A 6,000-nucleotide genomic window follows, 5' to 3' on the forward strand; every position below is an offset into this window, starting at 1 on the left:
TGTGTACTACCCGGGCTAGGACTATCAATACATTTTTTTGAATTGATCTTGCCCCTCTCTCTCCCACTAGAATGAAGTGGTTAATCTCATCCCCCATGCCCTTTTGGCCACATTGCTAGAACAAACGGACCACAATAGCTTATAATCGTACCTTTGCTCGTTGGCTCCGTGGAATATGATTCCACAAATTGATTATACTGCGTATATATGTATGCAACTGGTGTTGTATGCCATGCCGCCTCCAATTCCATTATGACCACATGATTCATACGCCATCACTAAAGAGATCGATCGATCACCAGCTCTCTATCCTAGCTATGTTGGATCGATTCCTGGCGTATCTGAATCCAAGCTCACACGTTTACACCTCACACACGTAGCGCCAATATCCGGCCATGTCACCATTCCAATTGCATCTCAAGATACAAATTTATCCCAAGATAATCGTTGAATTTATGGCGCATATAGCATTTATACGAACAATGGTCTAGCAACAGGCCGGACTGTGTAAATTGAGACTGGGTGTTTGATTATCTTGCTAAGAACCTGTTGCTTTGGGCTTGTTCACTTTGCTACCATTTTCAATCTTACCTTTTTTTTTTGGCAAAGTTAAAAAAAGTGGCTACATTTAATTTATTGCTAAATTTTAGTAAATACATATGAAATTTTGCCAAAATTTTGGCAACCTTACTAAAATTTGGCAATGCCAAAACTTGGTAAGGTTGAAAATAATAGCAAAGTGAACCAGCCCTTTATTTATCCCCGGCTATGTTCTTTTGGAGGGTTGAGAACCCTTCCCTCCACACGAAAAACGAAGCGATAGATTAACACAAGATTAATTAAGTATTAACTATAAAAGATTTGAAAATAGATTAATATGATTTTTTTAAAACAACTTTCCGATATAAACTTTTCGCAAAACGCGTACCGTTTAGCAGCTTGAAAAACGTGCACGCGAAAAACGAGGGAAATGGGTCAGAACCCATGGGAAAAAAACACAGCCTAGGCTATTGTACTAATATGCCTTTGAGCTCTAGCTATTGTCTTGGATGGTTTATCCATTATTAGAAAATGTTTACCTATTTTACTTTTAAAATAGTTTTATATTTTAAATTAAATAGATTGGACTGAGATTGATGATACCTGGTCCATTTGCTAGGTTTGTTGGAATTAATAGATGGGCTAAGGCCCATTCGAAGATTAATTCTTTGGAAAATCACAAAAACCCACCTCATGGGATGGCATGCATGTGGAGTTTACTACCACCTTGCTTATTCTAGGAGAGCGGGACCTCCTTAGAAGGGAGGATGCCCTCCTAGCCACTTGAAGCATGTATGGTGGAGAGAAGAGGGGGAACACACGCGCTCGCTCGCTCGCTCGCCTCGTCGGGCCGGGTAGGCGGCGTGCGTGCACAACGTACGCGTCGAATGGTCCGCAAAATTGGCTCCTCACCCTTGCGCAGATGCAGCCTCCTTTTGCAGTTTTGTTTTGCTGCAGAAAAATTCGGATTTGTTTTGTTGTTGGAAACATTCCAAAAAATCATGTGCGTGAAAACGGCGTGGAGTCCGGATAAGTTACGCGCGGCTTATCCGGTTCGGTTACGCGGAGTGGAGATCGTGCGGGCGCCCTGATCAAGCGACCTATCTCTATATAAACCGAGCCGCGGCCTTCACGCAACTCACACGAAATCAATCTAGGGTTTGCCTCCTACTATGTACTGCCCGTCGCTCGTAGACTACTCCATCCCGCTCGCCGGCGTGCACCGGCAATCCGGAGAGCATGTCTCCGGAGCCTCTGCCTTCGTCGTCTTGCACCGGGAGAAGGCGGCAATAAGGTTTTTGGGAAGCGCTTCGCGCGACTACTCCCTGTTTGTCCGCGATGGCTCGCCTTCCTCTCCGCTCACGTGCTTCGCGCCTTCGTCAACGCTCGCAACCGCGAGTAGTTCCTGCCGAGCAACCGGTCTTTCGCCACCTCGGTACGTGTTCGACATGTTGCGCATATTTGATCTGTTCATGTTTTGCTGCTTAGTTTACATGTGTAGATCTAATGATGCGTTAATACTAGTATACATCTGTAATGTCATGATTTATTTATGGAATATATTAAATCATTATATGCCTATATTCTCAACAATCCAAAAACCTTATTATAGGCGCTGTGATTTTACTATGGCTGGTTTTGCCGATGCACTGAGGCCGAATAAATTTACCGGTGTGCACTTTAAGAGATGGCAGATCAGGGTCACTCTGTGGCTGCCAGCTATGAAATGCTTCTGGGTGAGTACTAGCAAGCCTATGGGCATTCTTAATGCTGATCAGCAGAAAGAATTCGATGAGGCCACTACTCTCTTTGTGGGATGCATTCTTAGCATGCTTGGCGATCGTCTGGTCGAGGTGTATATGCATATGACCGACGCTAAGGAGTTGTGGGATGCACTGAATACTAAATTCGATGCTACTAATGCTAGCAATGATCTGTATATCATGGAGCAGTTTCATGACTACAAGATGGCTGACAACCGTTCTGTAGTCGAACAGGCTCATGAGATACAAACCATGGCTAAGGAACTCGAACTCCTTAAGTGTGTCTTACCCGACAAATTTGTGGCCGGGTGCATTATTGCGAAACTACCTCCATCTTGGAGAGGTTTCGGTACTGCACTCAAACACAAGAGACAGGAATACTCCGTTGAGGGGTTGATAGCGTCTCTTGATGTTGAGGAGAAAGCTCAGAAAAAAGATGCCACGTCTAAGGGCGATGGTGGGCAGTCCACTGCCAATGTTGTGCACAAGGCCCAGAACAAGAGCAAGGGGAAATACAAAGCTCAGCAGACCACCAACTTCAAGAAGAAGAACAACAACAACAATCCTAATCAGGATGAGAGGACTTGCTTTGTGTGTGGTCAACCTGGCCATCTCGCCAGGAAGTGTCCACAACGCAAGGGGATGAAGGCACCTGCAGGGTAGATCTCTAAGTCTGCTAATGTGACCATTGGCAACACTGGAGATGGAAGCGGGTATGGTAATTTACCTACTATTTTTTCAGTTAATCAGTCTACTAATTGGTGGATTGATACAGGGGCCAATGTACATGTTTGTGCTGACATCTCATTGTTTTCTTCTTATCAGGTCGCACGGGGTTTCACCGTCCTAATGGGGAATGGGTCACATGCTTCTGTTCATGGTGTTGGCACGGTAGATCTGAAGTTTATTTCGCGAAGGATCGTGCAGCTGAAGAACGTGCAGCATGTCCCTTCTATCGACAGGAATCTTGTTAGTGGCTCCCGTCTGACTAGAGACGGATTTAAGTTGGTTTTTGAGTCTAATAAAGTAGTCGTGTCTAAACATGGATATTTTATTGGTAAAGGTTATGAGTGCGGAGGCCTGTTCCGCTTTTCCCTTTCTGATTTCTGCAATAAGTCTGTGAACCATATTTGTGGCAGTGTGGATGATGAGGCTAATGTATGGCACTCACGTTTATGTCATATTAATTTTGGCTTGATGTCTCGGCTTTCCAGCATGTGTTTAATTCTTAAGTTTTCCATTGTCAAAGGTTCTAACTGCCATAGTTGTGTACAATCAAAGCAACCTCGCAAGCCTCACAAGGCTGCTGAGGAGAGAAACTTGGCACCTCTAGAACTCCTACACTCAGATCTCTGTGAAATGAATGGGGTGTTGACGAAGGGTGAAAAACGATATTTCATGACGTTGATTGATGATGCTACTAGATTTTGCTATGTGTACTTGTTGAAAACGAAAGACGAGGCTCTAGACTATTTTAAAATTTATAAGGCAGAAGTTGAAAATCAACTTGACAGAAAGATAAAAAGACTTAGGTCTGATCGTGGTGGGGAGTTTTTCTCAAACGAGTTTGACTTATTCTGTGAGGAACATGGCATTATACATGAGAGGACGCCTCCCTATTCTCCCGAGTCTAATGGGATTGCTGAAAGGAAGAACCGCACACTGACTGACTTGGTGAATGCCATGTTGGACACCGCGGACTACCTAAGGCATGGTGGGGGGAGGCATTGTTGACCTCGAATCATGTGTTAAACAGAGTTCCTAACAGAAATAAGGACAAAACACCATATGAGATATGGATTGGGAGAAAACCATCACTTTCTTACTTGCGCACATGGGGGTGCTTGGCGAAAGTCAATGTACCAATAACGAAGAAGAGCAAACTTGGACCTAAGACTGTAGACTGTATCTTTCTGGGATATGCTCACCACAGCATTGCCTATAGATTTTTAATAGTTAAATCTGAGGTACCTGACATGCATGTTGGTACAATTATGGAGTCTCGTGATGCAACCTTCTTTGAGAGCTTTTTCCCAATGAAGGATACACATAGTAGTTCTAGCCAACCCTCTAAAATAATTCCCAGTTCAATCACACCACCAGAACAAACTGAACATACACATGAACATGTCACTGAGGAGGATGACAGTGAAGCTCCTCGAAGGAGCAAGAGACAAAGGACGACTAAGTCTTTTGGTGATGATTTCACTGTGTACCTCGTGGATGACACTCCTAAGTCAATTTCAGAAGCATACGCATCTCCTGATGCAGACTACTGGAAGGAGGCTGTCCATAGTGAAATGGATTCCATTATCGCTAACGGGACTTGGGAGGTGACAGAGCGACCCTATGGGTGTAAACCTGTGGGGTGCAAGTGGGTGTTCAAGAAGAAGCTCAGGCCTGACGGTACTATTGAAAAGTACAAGGCTCGGCTTGTTGCTAAGGGCTATACTCAGAAAGAAGGCGAAGATTTCTTTGACACTTACTCACCTGTTGCTAGATTGACCACAATTCGTGTGCTACTTTCCCTAGCAGCCTCACATGGTCTTCTCGTTCATTAAATAGACGTTAAGACATCTTTTCTTAATGGAGCTGGATGAGGAGATCTATATGGATCAACCTGATGGGTTTGTAGTTGAAGGTCAAGAAGGCAAAGTGTGCAAATTGTTGAAGTCTTTGTATGGTCTGAAACAAGCTCCTAAGCAATGGCATGAGAAATTTGACAAAACATTGACATCTGCAGGCTTTGCTGTCAATGAGGCAGATAAATGTGTGTACTATCGCCATGGTGGGGGTGAGGGAGTTATTCTGTGCTTGTATGTTGATGACATACTGATATTTGGGACAAACCTTGAGGTGATAAATGAGGTTAAATCATTCTTGTTTCAAAATTTTGATATGAAGGATTTGGGAGTAGCTGATGTTATCTTAAACATTAAACTAATTAGAGGTGAGAATGAGATTACACTCTTGCAGTCCCATTATGTGGAGAAGATCTTGAATCGCTTTGGCTACTTTGATAGTAAGCCTTCTCCAACACCTTATGATCCTAGCTTGTTGCTTCGCAAGAATAAGAGAATTGCTAGGAATCAACTGGAATACTCCCAAATCATTGGCTCGCTGATGTACCTGGCTAGTGCAACTAGGCCTGATATCTCCTTTGCTGTGAGCAAGTTGAGCCGGTTTACCTCTAATCCGGGAGATGATCACTGGCGTGCGCTTGAGCGAGTAATGCGCTATCTGAAAGGTACTATGGAATTGGGGCTTCACTATTCTGGGTATCCTGTGATACTGGAGGGATATAGTGATTCTAACTGGATCTCTGATGTGGATGAGATCAAAGCCACTAGTGGATATGTCTTCACACTGGGTGGTGGTGCTGTTTCGTGGAGGTCTTGCAAACAGACTATTTTGACGAGGTCAACCATGGAAGCAGAACTGGCGGCACTGGATACTGCTACTGTTGAGGCAGAATGGCTGCGTGATCTATTAATGGATTTGCCTATTGTTGAAAACCCGGTGCCGGCTATCCTTATGAACTGTGACAATCAAACGGTAATTGTCAAAGTGAATAGTTCTAAGAATAATATGAAATCGTCTAGACATGTGAAAAGACGATTGAAGTCTGTCAGGAAATTGAGAAACTCCGAAGTTATAACGTTGGATTACATCCAAACAGCTAGAAACCTGGCAGATC

This window comes from Oryza sativa, chromosome 11 (assembly GCF_034140825.1).
Source record: "Oryza sativa Japonica Group chromosome 11, ASM3414082v1".
NCBI classification, from domain to species: domain Eukaryota; kingdom Viridiplantae; phylum Streptophyta; class Magnoliopsida; order Poales; family Poaceae; genus Oryza; species Oryza sativa.